Consider the following 23,209-nt stretch of genomic DNA (forward strand, 5'->3'; position numbering starts at 1 on the left):
GAAAGAAACAAACAATAGTGGCCAAAACATCACTGTTGCTTGTGGCTGTGAATTACAAATTCAGTTTTTTAAAGTATCCCCTTCAAGTTCAAATTTCATATCTATGTAGACATTTGCAACAAATTTGAACATGGAGATTCTATCTTTTTAACCTGTTGGAGACACTTCAGAGCTTTTCAAAAAATGTAAACCAGATGGTTTTTTTTTTTCCAGCCCTATTGAGGTATAATTGACAAAGTTGTAATATATGTAAGTGTCCAGTGTGGTGATTTGATAAACATATACATTATAAAAGGATTTGCACTATCAAATCAGGTATAATTTTTGAAAGTTCAGAGATAAAAATCCTTTGTGAAATCCACCCCTCCCCCATGCCACAATACAGTTACACTGTTATGTATTTAATGAAGTCAGAGGCCTTAATGTGGGTCACCCAAATAGATTAGGAAGGTTATTCAAAGACTCCAGTCCTGGCAAGGCTGATGTCACTTTGCAATTAGTGCCCCAGTGATTCAGCATTTACTGGCTTTCTTACTGTAGATCTCCTCTTCCAGGATTCAGGCTTGGGTCCTTGGGGCTAGGATAAAACAGAATCTGAATGACAGATGTAGTGTTAACAACCCCCTCAGTCTCTAGATCTTTGACTTTAGAAAATACACACACACACACACACTAACGTGCCTGGGTGCTTGCTTGCTTGCTTGCTTTTCCCTTTTACTCCCAAGAATCTCCTCAGCAGTTTGTGCAAATAGACTCTTAGCTGATCCAGCCCTCTGTCTCTGGATACACTGTTACATGTTTGATTCTAGGATAAATACAGTTTAACTTCCCAAATTGGAACCACTGCTACACATAATAGATACAGGAAAGGCTGCTGGGGCATCCAAAAAACCAGCTTTAAGTAACTGGTAGAGAAAATAGATGATTAATAAAACCGTGATCTTATTTTGGTCAACAGAGCTTGGTACTGATTTGCTCTCCAGCCACAATTCCTTGGCAAGGGTACTGATGCAAAGAAGATGGCAGAAATGATCCAGAGGTGAGACATTCCTGGCATAACCTGCGCTAGCCAGTTTACTGAGGAGTCAGTGATACTACAGCATTAACAAGCCGGCATGGAAGCCTCCAAAGCAAAATCATGGAAGAAATAGACCACTTGGGTGAAGTGAGAAACGTTGGGAAAATAAAGCTTTCACAAAATCCAGGAGCAAGTATCATGCATCCAAGAGAGTGGGTCATAACAGGTAAAAATAATATGAACATTCTCAGGTATATATCAATACATGGGCTACTGATGCAAGATCAAAACTGAGCTGTGTGCCTTTAGAGTGGAAACACAGAGGCAGTTGCAGCCTGGAAGAATCAACCTGAGTAACACTAAACGATCTGAGAATTAGAGGAGAGATCAGATGAGGAGGAAAAGTAATGGCGACATTGGCCACTAGCAATGTAGTGACATAGGTGTCACTGATCACCATTTGTAGCATCTTAGAAAGGCTGGTAGAAAGGGAGTGTTGTTATAGAGGGATGATTTATACATTTGTTAGGGCATTTGCTTCACTTCTTTATCAATCTCAGATATAACCATCCTTTAAAACTTATTTCAAGTTCCTTCTCCATGAGAAGTCTTTTACGGCTGGGACTCTAGCTAGCTTGTTAGCTTGTCCTTTTACTAAGTCATATTTGACTCTTTTACTGAGGGTGTATATTATGTGGCAGGCAGTGATATCCAAATCCTTCTCCTAGATCAGGAGTTGCTATACCTCTGAACTTGACCTAGGTTCCTAGAGGCCCGTGCAATTAAGAAGAGTGGCAGGACTGACCTACAGAGGCAGAGCATGGAAATGAGAAAGTGTCATGGAACAAAAGGGAATGAGTGCACCACGCACACAGCCATGCAAGATACCAGCGGGAAAAGTACTTAGAATGCAGATAAAATTCAGGTATAAGGTTATCAGACTATCGCAGGAAGGTTCAGAACAAGAGAGTAGGAGTCAAAACTAGGCGAGAATCACTATACATTTGCCTACAACCTATACAAGCCTGGTATTTTGTGACTCACAAACTTTTCCACAGTTATATGCACAGTCATTAACCTCCTTAAAAGTTTTTGAAGTAATTCCATCAATTTTCAACAGTACCAGCTGGCAGGATCCCAGTGGAGAAAGTGCTGGGAGCGGGGCGGGGGAGGAGTAGGATGCCACTCTTCTGTGGATTACTAAGTGCAGACAAGGTGGGTAATGGCTGTAGATACAAGACTGTTGACCATACCCCCAGGGCAGAAAGGGACAGAATTCCCTTCTTGCTCCCATAGTTTAGCAAGTTCACTGTATCACAGGAAAGTGGGAAGAGGTCCTGCTTGAGCCAGGGATGGAGTGGAAGACAAGGATATAAAGATAAAAACTGCATAAGGGGAAAGAAAGAGAGAGGGGGGAGGTAGAGGGAGGGAGGAAGGGAGGAAAATGAGGAGAGAGAGAGAGAGAGCGAGAGCACGCGTTGTGTGCTTGTGCTTCTGAAAAGCGGGTGCTGGAGAGCTAGTTTTGACTTTTAGGCGGTTTGGGGACAGTGACCACGTGGCAGTATAGGGTGGGAAGGGGGTTGTCAGCTCTCCTTTCAGAATCTCCATCAGCTGCTGGCCTTTCTCCCCCATATTTTGATTTGAACAAAGGATTTCTCAATCTTCAATAAAATGTTATACAGCTACAGCTTTAAGAGAAGTTTTATAGCCCCTGCTTTCAACCAGATTTCCTCTTAAAGCCTACCTAAATAACTTCTGGCTTCTGCTCAAGGATGTAGAGAACTGGAATAGCCATCTCTCCCACTCTCATAACTAAAATAATAATAATAATAATAATAACATTAAAAACCTAGACAACTGAACACCTATGACCTTTTTTTAATCCGTTGGAAAAGGGAGGCACATGGCAGTCAACTGTTCCCAAATGCAAAGAGACACAGGCACCTTAGGAAGTGATGAAGTGTGAACATTTGCTTGCCTGGAGTAGCTGCCATTGGACATCAGGAAGAAGATTTCCATTAATAGTAGCTCACAGTTTGGTGAGAGGCAAGTGTGAGCTGGCAGGAGACTGTGAACCCCTTATAACACACAGATGTTGAGGCTCCCTCAGCGCCCTCTTGCAGGCTCTTTCTCCTTAAATCCCGTCACACTTTCACAGAAAAAATAGGAAAGAGCCCCAAGAAAGCCTTTGTGGTGGGGAGGACCTGAGGAGGAGAACAGCAGCTTGTGCAGAAGGGGTATAAGACCCTCTGCAGACAATTTTCCTTATTTTTCTTCGAATGAGAACCTTAATCCACACAATGAAGTTCAGCAGACAGCCTTACCTTAGGGCCAAGGTGAAAATTCACTGATTCCTCAGGAAGCAACAGGAAAAAAGAAATCGCTACTGCTTGGGAAGGACAGGAATACATGGTGGGTCCAGGACCGAGTGGCAGGGAGGGGGTGAAGAACTGAAATGGTGTCCCCCACCCCTAAGTTAATTCAGGAACAGGTGCCTCCCTAACAATGAGGATGAATCAGAATGATAGAGAACACTCGTCACACCCTCTCCCTCACAGCAAGTCTTCCCCCTACCACTGAGAGTCCATAAGCTTCCAGTAACAAGCAGCAGCCAAATCCTACCAACTACAAGAACCCTCTCTGAAAAATAGTTCAAAGAGAAGACCTCAACCTGAGGGTAAAGCAGGTACCGCTCTAACAAGCTTCCTGGCCTCCAGACATAGTCACTATAGGAACTTGATGCCTGTGGACCTCAGGGGGTAACCATAGCAGTAACAACTGACCTTAAGCCCAGACTAACTCCTAAACATAATATGCTGAAGTGCCCACACCAAAGTCCTATCAGAAAGAAAGACGTGCTTATTTCCAGGCATAAAAACTGCCTCAGGCTCCAGTGTCTACATAAGATGTGTGTCTTTCAACAAAATATGATAGAAAAAGCAGAAAATCAGTCAAGATATAGGTCTGAGAACCATTATCTAACAATTAGACCTAACTCACATTTATAGAATACTCCATGAAATACCAACAGAATACATTTTCCTTACCAGGGCATTTGGATTATTCTCCAAGATAGCCCGTATTCTGGGCCATAAAACAAACTTCAACAATCGTAAACTAACAGGAAAAATTATTTAAACTAGAAATATAAATAACCAAATATAAATATAATATAAATATAAATAACAGAAAAATATCTGGAAAGCCCCTAAATGTTTAGAAGACAAACAACATACTTCTAATGCCCCATGGGTCAATGATGAAGTTTCAGTGGAAATTTAAAAAAAAATTTTTTTTAATGTTTATTTATTTTTAAGAGAGAGAGAGAAGGAGATAGAGCACGAGCCGAGGAGGGACAGGGAGAGAGGAAGACACAGAATCCGAAGCGGGCTCCAGGCTCTGAGCTGTCAGCACATAGCCCGACGCAGGGCTCGAACTCACAAACCGCGACATCATGACCTGGGCCTAAGTCAGACGCTTAACCGACTGAGCCACCTAGGCGCCCCACGGTGGATATTTAAAAAAAATATTTGACCTGAATGAAAATAAAAGTATCACATTTCAAAATTTAAGGATGGAAGTGAGGCAGCGCTTAAAGGGAAATAAATAGCATTAAATTGCTTCTGCCCCCAAGCCTTATTGTGATATAACTGACATATAACATTGTGTAAGTTTAAAGTATACAGCATGATGATTTGACATATTTTTATTGTAAAATAATTACCTCAATATGTGGTGAGAGTGGACACCCTTCACTTGTTTCTCATCTTAGAGGAAAACCTTTCAACCTTTAACCATTGAGTATGATGTCAGTATCATATATGACCTTTGATCATATATAATTATATATGACCTTTATTATGTCCCAATATAATTCTTTCTATACCCAATTTGTTGGGACCAGTTTTTATCATGAAAAGATGTTGAATCTTGTTAAACGCTTTTTTCACCTCTACTGAAATTATTATATGATTTTTATCTCTATTTTATTAATGTGATGTATCACATTTATTGATTTGTCCAAGTTGAACCATCCTTGCATCCTAGGAATGAATCCCTTTCAATCATGGAGTATGATTCCTTAAGTGAATGGTTGAATTCGGTCTGCTAGTGTTTTGTTGAGAGTTTTTGCCTCTATATTAATCAGGGATAATTGGTCTATAGTTTTCTTTTCTTTCAGTATCCTTATCTGGCTTTGGAATCAGGCTAATGCTGTCCTTGTAAAATAAGTTTGAGAGTGCCTCTTCCTCTTCAGTTTTTTTTTTGAAGAGGTTGACAAGGATTGGTGTTACTTCTTGTTTAAATGTTTGGAAAATTCGCTGATGAAATCACATGGTCCTTAGCTTTTCTTTTTTTGGGAGGTTTTTGATTATTGATTCTTCTTTCTTGTTATTGGTCTATTCAGATTTTAAATTATTTTTTTCATGATTTGATTTTGGTAGGTTGTATGTTTCTAGAGCTTTATCCGTTTCCTCTAAATTGTCCAATTTTTTGGCATATAGTTATTCACAGTTGTCTGTTATGATCCTTGGTATTTCTGTGGAATATTTCTGCTCTAATCTTTATTTCCATCCTTTTCTCACTCTGGGCTTAGTTTGTGGTTCTTTTACTAGTTCCTTGAGGTGTAAGTTGTTTACTTGAGAGCTTTCTAAATTCTTAATATATGCATTTATTAGTTATTTGTGTACTGGATAGGTCAGTTGGTAGCATCCATGGACAAGCCAAGCTTGTATTGGGATGTCTAGTTTGGCAAAACCACTGCCCATGCTCTGAAGGCAAAGGGGTGGAGGGTGGGGGTTGCCACTGCCTGGGCTTTTTGGTTGAGTGGGCCTGTTGGTTGGTACCTTCATTCAAATGGGGATGCTGGTTATGTTCTATAGTCAGGTAGGTCCACTAAATGGGCTCTGCAATCACCTTCGGTCAGACAGAGCTGCAGGCTCTGTTCCTTGGCAAGGTAGTGCTACTAGCTAGATTCTGTGGTTGGGTATGTCTCTAGGCCATGCTCCGTAAGAGCTCCTGGTTGAGGCCTGGTGGAGGCCTCAGACTATGCTCCCAGAGGGGCTAAGTGTTGCTGGCTGGACTTTATGTCGAGGCATGACCATAGGCCAGAGTTTCAGGCTGTGCTCTGTGATCAGGCAGGGTTGTAGGCTGTGTCCTGATGTTGGGTGGGGCCACTGCCTGGGCTTTGTGATCAGGTTGGCCATTGCCTGTGTTCCACTACTGGGCAAGATCACTGGCTAGGCTCCCTGGTTGTGTGGGGCCTCCTGTTGTAACTCATAGTTGGGTGAGGCTGGAGACTACGCTTGATGGATTAGCTGGGTTGCTGTCCAGACTCTCTAGACAGATGAGGTTACAGTCTGTGCTCTGCAGTCAGGGGTGGTTACTGGCGGGGCTCCAATGCAGAGTGGGATTGTAGGGTAGGCTCCACAGCTGGTGATACCATAGACTTGGCTCCAAGGCTACTCACTTTTCAGGCTTCCTAGTTATGTGGGGTCAAAGGCTCTATTCAATAGTTAGGGTTCCTGGCTTGGTTCTCTGCCCAGCCAAGCCACCAGATACGCTCTGTGTCTGTTGGGCACCTGTGGCCATGACAACTGGTGGGGCAGGACTGGAGGCTATGCTTAGTATTGGAAGAGGCTACAAATTTACTTACCTGACCAGGTGGGGCCCTAGAATGGGTTCCATAGCAAGTATGGCCCATTGGCTGGAGATCTAAATCAGAACTGACATCCGAGCTGCCAGGCCAGATTGGGTCACTGATTGAGCTTCACAGATGAGTACAGCTATTGGCTGGGATCTGCTTGGACACCACTGCCAATAGGAATGTGATAAGCCAACATCTGAGTGCCGGTTGCTGTAAACCCTGCCATCCTTCTCTGTCTCCATCTGATCCCTTGCAGATATGCCTTGCAGGTTTCCCCAGTGATCCCCCTGAGGTGGGACTCAAGCAAACTTCCTGGGAAGCACTCTGAATGCTGGAGAGGCTGAATTTCCACCCTGGGCTTTCTTTTCCCACTAGAGAAACCAAGGACTTGGGGTTAGGAGGCACTCTTGGTGCAGTGGTGTGCTGGGGTGGGGGAGGAGCAATGTAGTCAGCGTGCAGCCACTTCTCTGACCATTTTGACACAGTATTCTCAGCCTCTGTTGTCCCGGAGGGTGCTTTAGTCTCATCCTCAGATCCTAAGATTTTTACAATGGCGTCTTCTCTATGACTAGTTGCTAGCTGTTTTGTTGTTGTTGTTGTTGTTGTTGTTGTTGTGTGTGTGAAGGAGACTAAAGTTGGAAATGATCTATTTAGCCTTGATGATGTTACCTCTCTAAATTCTTACATTAGAAAGGAAGAAAGGTGTCAAATCAATAACCTAAACTTCGATCTGAGAAACTAGAAAAAGCAAAGCAAACTAAATCCAAAGCAGTAAAGAAGAAAATAACAAATATAAGAGCCAAAAACTATTTACTAAAGAAGAAACCTCATTATCACTTTTGGAGACAAAGAAAAAAAATATTTGATAAGATTTAACACCAATTTATGATGAACTCTCAGAAAACTAGGAAGTGTAGGGAATTTTCTTAATATAATAAAGCATACTTACAAGATATCTACAGATAACAGGAGAAAGACTGAATTCATTACCCTTAAGATCAGAAACAGGACAGGATATACTCTCTCAACACTCTAATTCAACATTTTACTGGAAGTTCTAGCCAGTGCAATGACACAGTAAGAAGGAATAAAAGGCAGAAAGGAAAAGTTGAAATAAAACTGTCTCTATTCACAGGTAACATTAACAAATACAAAATTCAAAAGCATTTATAAAAAATATCCTCAAATAAGTGAATTAACAAGATTGCAGGATACAAGATCAATATACAAAAATCAATTTTATTTCCGTATATTAGGAATGAATGATGGGAGTTTGAAATTTAAAAAAAAAACTATTTAAATAACCCCCAACGTGTTAGATATCAGTCTAACAGCATTTGTATGAGATTTGTATACTGAAAATTAAATACACTGGTGAAAGACATTTAAAAGAAAAAAGGCCAATATATTAATGAAACAGAAATAGATACACACAAATATAATCAACTGAGTTTTGTCAAAAGTGCAAATGTAATTCAACGGAGAAAGGATAGTTTCTTCCAAAAAAATGTTGGTAACAAAGTTGGGAATCCATATGCCAAAATATGGACTTTAACTATACAAACTATATGAAAATTAACTTAAAATGAAGTATATAAATTTAACATGAAAAGTTCCCAAACACTAAGAAGAAAACTTAGAAAAAAATCTTGGGTTAGTTTTTAGCTGTGACACTAAAAGAATGATCCTCAAAAGAAAAGATGATAAATTCTAATTTATCAAAATGAAAAAATATTGCTCTATGCAAGACACAGTTAAGAGAATGAAAACACAAAGCACACGTAGGAAAAAGTACTTGCAAATTATATAACTGACCAAGTCTTTACTTCCAGGATATATAAAGAGTTCTCAAAGTTCAGGAATAAGTAAACCAAACCAACCAAGCAAACAAACAAAAACATTTAAAAAATGGCCGAGGGACGCCTGAGTGGCTCAGCTGAATAAGCATCTGACTTCAGCCCAGGTCACGATCTCAAGGTTTGTGAGTTCGAGCCCCACAGTGAGCTCTCTGCTCTCAATGCCAAGCCTACTTGGATTCTGTGTCACCCTCTCTCTCTGCCCCGTCCCTGCTCTTGCTGTCTCTCTCTCTCTCTCGAAAATAAAAATATATAAATAAATAAATAAATAAATGGCCAAAAGACCTGAACAAACATTCCACCAAAGATATACAGATGACAAATAAGGACGTGAAAAGACGGTCTTAGGGAAATGCAAATGAAAACTTCAATGGGATACAATTATACACCTACTAGAATGGCTAAAATAATCATTTTTAAGAGGTAGTAACAAGTGTTAGTGAAGATGCAGAGCAACTGGTACATTGAGGGTGGGAATACAAGATGTTTTTGCCATTTTAGAAAATAGTTTGTCAGTTTCTCATAAACTTAAAAATACATTTGCCATTATGACCCAGCAGTCTCCCTCCTGGATAGTTCATGCAAAACAATGAAAACTATTTTGACATGAAAATCTTCAAGTGAATGTTCATTATAAGCTTTACTCAAAACCACCAATAAATAGAAATGACTCAGGTATCCTTTATTCACCGGTGAATGCATCAACAAGCTGTGATACATCCACACAGTAACATTCTACCCAGCAATAAAAAGGATGAACTGTTTTCTCACACAACGGTAAGGATTAATCTTAAATATACCTTAGGAAGTAAAAGAAACCAGACCTCAAATGTTACATATTGCATAAATCCACATATACGGTATTTTGGAAAAGACATATGTATAGGAACCAAAGACAGAATGAAACAGAAGGCAGGAGTTGGAAGGTGAAGGAAGGAGTAGACAAAGAGTAACACATAGGAATTCTTAAGGTGATGGCATTATTCTATGTGGTAGTGCATCTATGACTCCACGCATTGGTCAAAACCCATAAAACTATACTCCACAAAGTCGATTTTCTTATATGTAAATTTACAAAACCAGCCAGGATGAAAGGGGAAAGATGAAATGCCAACTGTGACAAAAGAAACCAACTACATTACAAATGATTAAAGGCGGTGGGGAGAAATGAACTTGAGCCAATAAGGGAATATGCTGGGGTAATGAGAGCCAAGTTTCTCTAGGAAAACAGAAGTCACAGGTAAGCAAGGAGAGAAGGCCAGCACGAACAGTGAGGTGCTAGATTGGAGTCGGAGGTGTTAGATGAACTCATGGTGGCCTGAGGTGGTATAAACTGGAAAACCAAATAAACGATGATACTGTTGCGTTATAACCAAAGAATAACGTAAGTAGGCATGAGTCTTTGCAAATATATGTAGGAAGCTGAATAAATTAAGTGGGCAGAAGGGGTGCCACAGTTTTGCAAGTGGACCTACCACCGGGCTGCTAGAATTAGTGGGTGAATTTATTCAGAAGCAGGATAACTCTATTTCCCTTCAAATATTTGTTAATTATCAAGCATTGGCCCCCCCCAATAGTTGTGAATTATGAATGGAAACATAGTAATCTTACAGTGAAGAAAGCTGGCAGATACTACCTAATCTAAGTGATCAAAATTAATATAACAGGTATATATGGTGATAACATCTACCCCCTGACAGGTACATAGAACCTCTGTGTTATCTATCCTTCCCAATACCACATCACCTCAGTCTAATCATGGGACAACATCAGACAAACCCAAATTGAAGGTCACGAAAGACAAGAAAACACTGATGAATTGTCACAGATTAGAAGAGACCAAGGAGACATGACAAATAAATTCAACTTGAGATCCCAAATGGATCCTGGAACAGAAAAAGGGCATTTATGGGAAATGCTGAAATCTGACTAAAGTCTCTAGTTTAATTAATAGTGTTGTGCCAATGTTAATTGATTATCTTTGGTCATTGTCCTATGGTTAGATAAGAGTAAGATGGGTGAGGGCATACTGGGTACTCTCTGGACTGCTTTGCAAACTTTTTTTGAGGTTTACATTATATCTAAATAAAAGAACATTTTAGATGGCACAAAACTCTCTCTACTTCAGTTCTGGATGCCATTAAAACATACAACATACAAGCATGCAAAACTTTTCATGACTTGGCTTAGCATTCTGCGTTTTACACATCAAAAAAATCAAAGGCTTGTTTCTATAATTTCCACTTTTTCAAAGGATGAAATAAAAAGAAAGGTTTTAAAACTCTCTGACTTACAAGCTTTTCTCTTTGAGTAACAGATCGTGGGTGTGAAGAGTTTTTATCCCCCATGAATGAAACGCCAAATAGTCATTGCTAGATTTTTATCTGTTTGATTTTCAAAGTACCAGGGGCATCTTTCAGTACTGGGCCGAATTCTGAACAGACAAGTGTAACTGGCGGGTGGTGGATCTTGTGCGGATCACACCGAGGCAAATCTGCAGTTGTTGCTTTTGCACGTCTCATCAACTTGTACTTCGGCCTTGGCGTTCCTTATTTCTCTTGGATCCACCCAATTGTTCATCACGGGTATACATTAAATAATGCGTTATTAAAAGCAAAACAATAGAAACTAAAAATTATCGTAATGGCACCAACATTAAATTGGATAAGAGGTTGCCTCAAATAGCTAAATCATCAACAACCTTATTTTATTGGGGCTTTCCTGACCGCTTTAGATTCACAACTCATAAGTATCTGGAGGTTCTCCAATTATTCCATTTAAAATGAAAATATACAGCTTTGCGCTGCTTTATTTTAAAAGTGGAGTTGCGAGCAGATAACATTGCTGACTCTAACATCTCCCTGAATAATCTTAAATTTCTGAATGTTCACAAGCCATTGTTTGAAAGACAGTCCTGATGGATAGGTGGAGAATCAACTATTTTAAACTCTCAGCTTGTTTATATGGAAGAGAATGCAAAAAATTAAAGAAAGTCAATTTTGTATCATTTAGGATATTTTTAGCAACAGGTGATAAGACAGGAAGCTCTAAGGCAGGGTGGCTCTAGAAACTGTCAATTCATATTCACTTAATGAAGACCTAGAGAACCCAACTTCTTTATGTATTTCTGTCGCCACATTTTCCTTCAGAGCTTCCAGACATAAAAATGTCCAAAGAAAGAAGGCTGTTGCTCTGCATCACTTTTTAAAAGTGAAGAAATCTTTCCAGGAAATTCTCACCACCTAGCTGACATCCTTTCCTGTCCTGTTGGCCAGAATTATGTCACTTTTCCATCCCTAAGTGAATTACTGGCAGTAAACCAATATACTAATCTAGAATTGACTCCTGAATTGAGAACAGAGTCCCTTTCTCTGAAAGCTGGATACTTAGATAAAGCTAGTTTGTGTTGACAAGGAAGACTGGGTTAATGGGTATTGAGTGGGCAGCCTACCGTGTCTACTAAAAGTGTCTTTAGAAGGAATTTAAGTTTGCAAAATTGCACAGAGAAGGGGAGTGCATAAGTAATAAGAAAGCTTAATTCAGTGTTACGAGCTATGAGAGAAATGTAGCCACGATTCTATGAGTGCACCCACATTACGAAGATTGGGAGCTAACGTCATCAGAGATGGCTTCCTCCAGAAGTTAACACATGGACCAAATGGGGCTGGAAGAGGGTAAGTAAGGATTGGGAAAGTAAGGACAGATGAGGTCAGGAAAGGCCCCTCCTATTCTACACCAAGGAGTTTGTACACTGCCCTAGAATTGATCGAAAGCAGCCTAAGGACTTTAAATTTTTTATTTTAACATTTATTTATTTTTGAGAGACAGAGAGATACAAAGCATGAGTGGGGGAGGGACAGAGAGGGAGACACAGAATCTGAAGCAGGATCCAGGCTGTGAGCTGTCAGCACAGAGCCCGACGCGGGGCTTGAACCCACGAACCGCCAGATCATGACCTGAGGTGAAGTCAGAAGCTCAACCAACTGAGCCACCCAGGCACCCCAGAAAGCAGCCTAAGGACTTTAAACACGTAAGGGATATTGTGAGATTTGCTTTAAGAAAGATCACAGTGCACAGCAAGGACAGATGGCTCCTCCCTCTGACATTTTATGCTTTTTATTATCTGATCTTTCTATTTGGCACTTAGCATTCGTGTTCCGATATGAGTTAGGTTTCATGTAGGAGAGAAGCCAAATCTTATTTCCTAAACTACATTCCAAATGCTAAGAAGGCAGAAATGAATAGCTGACTACTCAGTCATATGACTATCAGTACATAGAACACTGACGAGCATCTAGAAAGTGCTCATTTTGTTGGCATTGGTCAACGTCCTCCCTCACATTCCATCTGCGACACTGCACTAACCATAACTCTGGATGGTATGGTTACAAGTATGTCAGAAAAGGGTAGGAGTGGACTCAGTGAGGTTAGGGCACAAACCTCAGTTTCTTCGTCAGTAAAACAAGTGATTTCATCCCTCCGTTTCAGAGTGTTAAGGCTTATGTTTTTTTCAGGTGAAACACCTACATTTTGGGTACCAAATAAATAAAATTTTATCTTGTTTATTTCTTTGTTTATTATTCTCTTTCTAGTTGAGACATAAACCTCTATGGCCACAAAAACTTTGCTGGTCTAGCTCAGCGAAGTTGGATTCATACCTTTGTTCTGCTACTTATAAGAGTCGTGACCTTGGGCAGTTAGTAAGCTCTGTATTCTTCAGTTTATTCATTTGCAAAACTTGCTTAATATTCATATTATTAATTGATATTGATCATTAAATATTAATATTAACAGTACTACCTCATGGGATTGTTGTGTAAAAGGTAATACGTGTAAAGTGTGTTCGGCACTATGCCAAGATACAGAGTAAGCATTAGCAACTAGTGACATGTATTACTTGTGATTACTTGGAAAGGAATAAGGCAATCACTGCTCACTAAGATTAAGGGAAGACCAATTAATCTTACATCAAACAACAACAGCAACAGCAACAAAACCCAGAATGCTTGCCTTGGAAATTAGAGGCCAGTTCTAGATAGAGTGCACGTGAAGTTAGCCAGGCGTTTGGTAAAGCTTCTCATGATACCATTGTAGGCAAGATACAAAAACTGAACTTTCTGACAGCGCTTTTCAGCACTTAGTAGCCAGTAGGTCTCAAATCATGGACTCTATCAGAATCACCGGAATGTGCTATTAAAAATAAAGATGTCCTGGGGCGCCTGGGTGGCGCAGTCGGTTAAGCGTCCGACTTCAGCCAGGTCACGATCTCGCGGTCTGTGAGTTCGAGCCCCGCGTCGGGTTCTGGGCTGATGGCTCAGAGCCTGGAGCCTGCTTCCGATTCTGTGTCTCCCTCTCTCTCGGCCCCTCCCCCGTTCATGCTCTGTCTTTCTCTGTCCCCAAAATAAATAAACGTTGAAAAAAAAAATAAAGATGTCCTGACGCTTGCCCTGCCATATATCAAATGAATGAAAACTATCCAGGTTTTCTCCAGGAATACACACTTTGATCAAACTCCCTGGATGAATCTGATTGGCTGCCAAATTTTAACCGGTGAATTATACTAACACAGTGCTAAAGGGCAAGTGTTCCATCCTCGATGTCGTTAGAGTTTTCTTTTTTCTTTTTTTTTTAATTTTTCTTTTTAATGTTTATTTATTTTTGAGACAGAGAGAGACATAGCATGAATGGGGGAGGGGCAGAGAGAGAGGGAGACACAGAATCGGAAGCAGGCTCCAGGCTCTGAGCCATCAGCCCAGAGCCTGACGCAGGGCTCGAACTCACCCACCGTGAGATCGTGACCTGAGCTGAAGTCGGACGCTCAACCGACTGAGCCACCCAGGCGCCCCTGTCGTTAGAGTTTTAATAGTGATTTAGTGTCTGGCATATAATAGATGGTCAATAAGTATTTATTTGTTGAACTGTGAAGGAAATCTCAGGAACATGCAGATCACTGTCCTGTTCAACATTTTCACAAGCCATTTGAAAGACACGGTAGGGATGCTTAACAAATGTACTAATGGTAGAAAAGAGAGAGCACAGTGAAGACAAATGTAAGGTTTAAAAAAAATAAAAACCACTGCTTAATTTGCATCTCATGTAAAAAAGAATCAAATATCTAGTTGCCTGCCTATTAATGTGACCCAACAATAAGACAAAGTTTGTTAACAAGATACGTATCTTCTGATACGTTAATCAATGTGGTACAGCATTCTCTTTTCCTATTCCAAGGGTAAGTAAGCAACTGGGTGAAATCTGGCCCACTGCTTGTTTTTCGCAAATAAAGTTTTATTGGAACACAGCCACATTCATTTGCTTATGTACTGGCTATGTCTGTTCTCTCACTACAGTGGCAGAGTTGAGTATTTGCATCTGGGTTCATATAACCCCCAAAGATGAGAATATTTACTATCTGGCCGCTTGCAGAAAAATTTCATCAACCCCTATTCTACTCCAAATCACACTCTCCCCATCTTCATTAGGAATAGGACCTGCAACTGTTATCTTGTCATGTGATTGCTTAGATTAAAGACTGCATTTCTCAGTATCCTTCGCATCCGGCATTGCATGCAACTATATTCTGGACAGTGAGACATATGCAGAAGTATTGTGTTTCAGCTTTCTGTAATCTTTCTGAAAAGATAGCTCCTTCATCCTCATGCTGGTTGGAAATTAAACCTGATAGCTGGAGCTCAAACAGCCATCTGGGTCCGTGTAGATAAAAGCCTAGGTTTGGCAGCCTGGACCTGTAAGGGGCCTAAGTCCCTGAGTCCCTGATGACTGTGGGGTTTCCATAGTCATTGCCAACTGCCAGAAATTTTTTACATAAAATAGTTTCTTTAAGGTATCGGTGTGTTTAGACCACTGTTCATTTGTAATGTTCTGTCACTTGCATGTGAACTTATCCTAACACATACAGATGTATAATGTCCACGTCTTAGATTCCGCTAGTTCAACCACATCGGGAGGATTCCTTACCTTGTGAAGTTACAGAACTTTCCATCATTGGAAGGTTTTAAGCAGATCCTGAATAACCACCTGTCAGACAAGTGATGCAGAGTTCCCTGAATTGGATGGAGGTTAAACTATATGACCTCCAAGATTCTAAGTTGGGTATTCCTGGACCACATTTTTCTTTATTAATGGAAAGTGTTAAATGGGTTCTTAGTTCAAGCACTTAAAATGATTAAAGTAACCAGCCAGAAAGCCAGGCTGCCAAAATGGAAAGTGCAGAGGGAGTAAAATATCAGCACAATTTCAACTTTCTATTTGCAGCAAAGCAATGATTCCGATGGTACATTAGGCTCTCATTGAGGGAAGCACTGACACTACATCAGATGACAAAACCTCCTGTCCAATAAGTTGGAGCTATCCATTTTCATAGAAATGCTGGGACAAGGGAATAATATCATTCCTCCATATGGGTGATCCCTTTCTGCAGAAAATGTGTTTATTTTATTTTATATTTTATTTTATTTTATTTTATTATAGACTGTAGTTAAGTCGAGCCCAGCATGAACACCAATAATCTATAAATAACTTTATGTATCTTCTATTAAATAAACATAAAGGAATAGGAAGCTCTTTGACTAGTAAAGGATAATAGTCAGGGATTATGTGACTCAGACTTCCTCTTTTGATGCCTCTTTATTTGTATTTTTGCAGGACTCATTGTAAATGCAATTCCCTCAATGATCCTGCCGTGAAGGACAAACCAGCTTTTTCCATTGTTTTCTCTCATGTTAACTTATATTTATCCTTCAGAGAAGTTGTCGCAAATATAATTAACCAATCGTTTGGTCCCCTCCCAGTAGACCATAAGATCCTTGAGCGCTGTGGCCATGTTTGTCTTAAGCTCTTGTATTCCTATCCTTAATGCGGTGCCTGACAAAAGGATGATGATGCAATTAGGAAATATAATTCTGTTCTTTATTACATACTACCTCTACATTGGGGTGCAGGCACAGGTTTCTCAGCTTTAAATAACCGGAGGCAAAATTATCCTTCTTGAAAGGAAAAGTATGCACCTGAACAAAAACAATAGCCACATCGATGACAACAAACTGGAAACTTTGGCTGTAGAAATCTGTTATTTTCTTTGGCCAGTGAACGTCTGAGAATGCTTTTCTATATTTGGGGAATTCCCATACTAGTGACACTGCTTCCCACTATAGAAGCTGAAAATAGCACTCACTTTCCCAGGTTCTCATGCACTTTGGGAGTAGATAATTGACCTAGACTGTGGTGATTAAATTAACAAGCTGTTGATTTTGAATTGGGAACCCTGGCAGCTTACAAAAGTAACTTGCAAATAAGAACACCAATATAAAACCTGGCACCAGAAGCGAGTATTTAACAACAGAAGGAGAAAAGAGCAGGTTTGAAGGGATGATGGTGGAAAGAATGAACACCAGGCCTCGGTTCAATAACATGGATTTTCTTTAGGAAATGTCCACGAGGTCAATCAAGCTACTGCCATTGATGAGTATCCCTTTGTCAACAGCACCAGCTAATCAAACCTAATGCTTGATGGGACATCCAGACATTGGGTATAAGGTCATTGATTCCATGTGATGCATTTATCTATGAAAGGAACTTCAATTTTTCCGTATTAGAACAGATAGCTATTATTGGCTTGGACTTTCTTTCCCCATCTACCATACTAACTTCAACAACCATCCATGGAATTACTGAAGGCCTTATGTCACACAATAAAATCTCACATAGCATTGATAAGTACTTAGACTTATGCCTAAAATACAATGAAGCCAATAAAATGATTATTCTCAGATTTTCTGGTTTTACTACATACTGCTTCACCCAGAAACAGATGGTTACATACAACAGAACGATGCCTTATTAAAGTATATTGTAGTGTCAGCTGCAAACAATTGGGAGGCTGAAGCATCATCTTGCAAAGTGATATACACTATACTCTAAGCCAGAAACCAATACGTTTACTCCCATGGTCAATATATACAGAGTTCCAAAAACCTAGGTATGGGAATATATGTATTTTGTGTCTTAACCTGGGTACTCTTCAAAGTGAGACTTAGAACAAAAATTCGGGTTGGCTGTTTATTTGGTAAGTGAACTTGGGATCAGGAAGGAATGGTAAGAGAAATAAAATGGAATGAATGAGTCAAAGACAAAACAAATGTGTATTTGCCAATTAGCTACCACTGTGGGCAAATGGTACTAAGACCTGCATAACGCATCTCAGAATGTTCCTTCTGGGGAAAAAATAGTGGAACTCTGTCTCTATCCCTCCTCCTCTGAAAGAGGACAAACGTGGCCCGTGAACTTTTGGACTGCACATGCATGATTGCTAAGTAGGTTCCTGCACGGTTCATCACACAGCATCAGAGAAGCTCTGGGGCAGGAAGCAAGAGGGACACTATATAGGCCCAGGGTGACAGGTTTCACTTGCACACAGCTGAGCGAAGTGTGTGTGGGACTGGTACTGCTGAGGTGGCTTGAGAAAGAGGTGGGCCTGGGTAGACTGAAAGGGCAAACAAGTCAAATGATTGAAACACTTCAATGAAGTGTTTGAAAGTTACCATCACTGATTAACTTAACCACCCATGTGTCTCAAAATGTTTTTTCTCCCAAGTCTGATTCTGTGTGCTAATGACTTAGAAATCTTAATATCAGACAGAAAATGCTTCTGCTAGGAGACACAACAATGTCTCTACTGAATTCGAATCCCTGCCATCAATTTTAGAAAAATTAATCCGAGGTTTTGTTCTTGTCCTTTTTTCCATCCATCCAAATATTTTAAATGCGATATGTTGATGATGAATAATATTACAATTTAGTTCATGGATTATCCATTATTGCGAGAGGATTTCAAGGAAACTAACACAGATATAGACATTACCCAGAATCTTTACCTTGGTGCTGAAGGAAGCAAATAAAGAAAACATGGGCCACCCACAATTAGAAATGACCAAGTGTATCTCTGGATTGCAGGGCATAATTGCATTATGTTAGGCAGGAGCTTTTTTCTTTAATGTGTACTAATTAGAAAAAAGAATGTATATTGGTGTTGGTCACACAAATGAGTAGACTGTACAAATGAAGTTGTGTTCACTGCCATGCCTATGGATTCTCCTGCCTACGTATGAGGAATTTTCTGCCACATGAGTCCTTCAGGAAACAGAACTCCTTTCCTGGTTGTGATGGTTCACTTTATGTGTCAACTTGACTGGAGTAGAGTGCCCAGAAATTTGGTCAAACATTATTTGGACACCCTGTATCTGTGAGGGTGTTTTTGGATGATATTAACATTTGAGTCGGTAGACGGTAAAGCAGATTGCTCTTCGTAATGTGGGTGGGGCCCATTCAAACAGTTGAAGTCCTGAATAAAACAAAAAGGCTGATCTTTTCTCAAATAGAAGAGAACTCCTCCTGCCTTACTATTGAGCTGGGATATCAGTTTTTCCTGCATTTGAACGTGAACTGAAACATTGGCTCTTTTTGGATCTCAAGCCCACTGGCTTCAGACAGGAATTACACCACCGGCTCTCCTGGTTCTCAGGCCTTAAGACACACACTGGAACTACACCATGGGTTTCCAGTAGACTGACTGCCGATACTGGGACTTCTCCGTCTCCGTAATCACTTGAGCCAATTCCTTATAATATATTATAATGCATTATGTATATACCCATCTTGTTGGTTCTGTTTCTCTGTAGAACCCTGACTCACACACCAAATAAAGATGCCATGAGCTTGCTTTCTCAGACTCTTTCCAACTATGATATAGTCTACTTATCTGGATACTGCCAGGAAGATTTCCCATAAAAGTCAAATGAGGGCCCAAGTTCCTTTTGACTACAATTAAGATTCTTTATTGATATGCACATTATCATAATGTTGGAGAAATGAGAAAAGTTATATTCAGACTGACTGAAATATATATTTGTATCAAACTAGCCATGACCATATGTTGGTGATTGTCTAAAAATCTTATTCAGGCCACTTCCTAAGGAGTACTTGCTGTTTTATTCTCTATTATGGGTTGGTTGGGGCTGTTTGAAAAGGTAACTAGCACTGTAGTATGTAGGATTGGGCAGTAAGGTAGGCCTTAGGAATAAACAATTTATAATGCCAGAGAAAGACTTTATCTGTGTTTTTCCCATGAAGTAATGACAGGTTTATAAATTTACAAGAAAGCAGGTCATTTCCTGTATGAACAATGTTAATTAAAAGAAACATACACCAACTTTATAGAAAAATGTTTCAAAAGAAAACCTAAGGACAATGTTCTCTCTTTTTTAACAGCTTAACAATACCACTACTTTGATTTGCTTTTCCTAATTCTATGTACAACTAACATCTTTAAAGCTTAATAACAGTTCTCATTACATTTATCTCTTCACACACCCTTTTGTGGAAAGGAGGAAGGTGAGGATTCTCTCTGGAAGAGAAAAGGAAGATGAAAGAGAATCACCCTGTAACAGTCATGGAGCAATAGAAAAGGAGCAGAAATGTAGCAATAGAAATTAAAAGTAGAATATGGCTTCCATTCCTACTTCAAGCACTGTCTGGGCCCAGCCCCACGGATATTTCCTAATTCATCCATAAATAATAATAACTTTGCCTTCTTCTTTCTAGTTCTTGTACCTCTTTTCACAATTTCCTTCTTTGGTTTCTGTTATACTCAAAAGTATTTTATTTAAATTACTCAAAATAGGGTTTTTTTACTACCCATGACAAGGATGAATCTTCTGTTATACTCAAAAGTATTTTATTTAAATTACTCAAAAATAGGGTTTTTTACTAGCCATGACAAGGATGAATCAGTGAACTGATGGGCAAGAGACCCAGGAACACTGAGATGTGATTAGTTTGGGTATGATGTGCTGATGAAACCCAGGAGGAAAATTAAGGAAATGGATAGGAAGGGACATAACTGAGAAATATTTTAGATATTTCTCTGCAAATAGTTAAAAGAAAAAAAAGAAGAAAAAGCTTCAAGCCTTCCCTGCAGCAAGAAGTTCTCATTGTTACTATGTTTAATAAAGACTGAAATTGATTATAATCCATTCATCTAAAAACAGGTGAGAAAAAGAGACATTAATTAGACATCATGGTGTGTAGTTCTAAAACTGTGGTTTCAGGATAAATTAAGAAACATTTTCACTTTCTTAGACATTAAATGATTTCACACTCTAGCTATATTTGAAATCTCTTATGATAATTAACAGTATTCTTTTACATTTTTTCCAAAGTAATTTTACATAGATTACTTCATAAGGTTTGCATGAGAAAGGAAATATAGAAATGCATTTAGTTAGTGTAGCACCTAAATTATCTTATTGGATAGTCATAGTCCTAACATACAGTTCCTTTGAACTCATTCTTTTTTTTCCTTTCCAAGATTTTATTTAAATTCAAGTTAGTTAACATATAGTGTAGTATTGGTTGCAGGAGTACAATTTAGTGATTCATCATTTACACACAACACCCCATGCTCATCACAATTGCCTTCCTTAATACCCATCACCTATTTAGCCCATCCCCCCCACCCTCCTTCCCTCCATCAACCCTCAGTTTGTTCTCTATAGGTAAGAGTCTCTTATGGTTTGCCTCCCTCTCTGTTTTTATCTTATTTTATTTTTCCTTCCCTTCCCCTATGTTCATCTCTTTTGTTTCTTAAATTCCACATATGAGTGAAATCATTCTATTCATTCACTAAAAAAATTTACTTATACTTTTCTAGATGCAATATACTGCTCATACTTTATTTGCTAACCTGTCCATCTGGAGGAGTTCTAATTCATCCTTCAAAACTTGGTTACTCCAAGGAGTAGCCTTTGTTTGCTGGCTGTGTATGTTTGTGTATGTGTGTGGGGGCGGGGGTAGGTGGAAGTCATCAAGAGGGCAGAAATTGGCAGTGTTTCCTTTCTTTGGTCCCATGAGGTCAACTAGTAGACTTTGGCCCTCTGGATCATCACTTGCAATAACCGAGGTCTCTTAGTGAGCCAAATACACAGTCAGAGGTAGAAAAGTCACAGCGAAAAAAGGAGAGCAACTTTTATTATAGATTTCAGTTTAGTTGAGGGTCCCAACTTAGATACGTGTAACACATAGCTATGCAGACATGTAATGGCCAATGACCTGATAATTTTTTAAATATTTTACAAATATATAATACATTTAATTTTACTTAAATTTAATTACAGCAAAGAACCTGTAGTAAATCTGAAAGATATACCTGAACTTTCATATTTTTCAACACAATAGATGTTAGTTCTTACAAGTTGTTTCTAAAGTTATGATTTATAGCTTGAGTTTTGTTGTGGTTGTTTAAAGTGCATATTTCTTAAACAGCTTTTTTTCCAGGGAGTAAAACTGAGTCAGATATCAAAAAAAATTTTAAAGAATAACTTTAGAAACGTACATTTACTTTCAGGACATTTTTCCAAAAGAAATTGATTGAGAAAGATTGATCTTCAAACCCAATTTCCTATAAAAGAGATAAATGATGTTCTGAGTAAAACAAACAAGACCTAATTAGAGATTGTATCTATTATAAATCCAAGTGACCGCTCATTAATTCAAGTATCTGTCAGACTTTTCGAAATTACCTGACCAGTAAGGTTTGGGTTTCTTGTTCAGGACATTCTGAGTCATATACTTCCATCAAATGCTCATACCGAGGGCACGTTTTACTATGCTTCTTATCTGAACCATGAACTTACACATCTTTTCTTTCCTTTTTAAAGTTTTTAATTCCCTACCTCTCATCTTATTGACAGAAAAGGCATCTTCTTCCTCTGTTCATCATTAATTATGATCATCTTAATCATAAAATATGTGTAATGGTAGCAATTTTATTCTTGAGAGTATTCTCTTTTTTTTTTTAATTTTATTTATTTGTTGAGAGAGAGAGAGACTGAGAGTGTGCAAGTGGGGGAGAGGCAAAGAGAGAGGGAAAGAGAGAGAATCCCAAACAGGCCCTGCACTGTCAGCACAGAACCTGACACAGACAAAACTCAACTGTGAGTTCGTTCACGACCCGCATTGAAATCAAGAGTCAGACGCTCAACCAACAGAGCCACCCAGGCACCCTGAGAATATTCTTTACAGAGCTTACTGAATTTTGGTTCTAATTTGTACTGATTAATTTGTAAATTTACATCTGAACCAATTTCATTTGTAAATCATGAATGTTAGTCTAACAGCCATCCCTTTCCCATGTGACTCAAAGGGTCATTTTCTGTTTTGTCTTTCTAAAACCTTCTTAAAGATTTATTGTTGTAGAATTGATATACAGAAAATCTTCACATATTTACTGTGAACACACTCATGGAACTTTCTGCTTTGTTTAAAACAATCCTAATAATCTTATTCTCCTTGCCAGTGACTGGTTTAGGAATATACATAGACACAATTCTGGCCATTGAAAAATGAGTAAATATGCAAAAGGCACATTTTTATTTTTGTTCACTGATGAAAAGTAGACAGAGCAAAAAGAGGGGAAGAGATTCTTTTTTCTTTCTTTTCTTTTCTTTTCTTTTCTTTTCTTTTCTTTTCTTTTCTTTTCTTTTCTTTTCTTTTCTTTTCCAGCTGGACTTACATCTAAATGCAATATCTGAACGGCTTTGTCCAGCTAATGATTGGGCACAGGGGAGCTTTACAGAAGGTGGCAGAGTAGAAAGTTGAAAAGAAATTGGATCCTTGGTG

Source organism: Felis catus, chromosome B3 (genome assembly GCF_018350175.1).
Source record: "Felis catus isolate Fca126 chromosome B3, F.catus_Fca126_mat1.0, whole genome shotgun sequence".
Lineage (NCBI taxonomy): Eukaryota > Metazoa > Chordata > Mammalia > Carnivora > Felidae > Felis > Felis catus.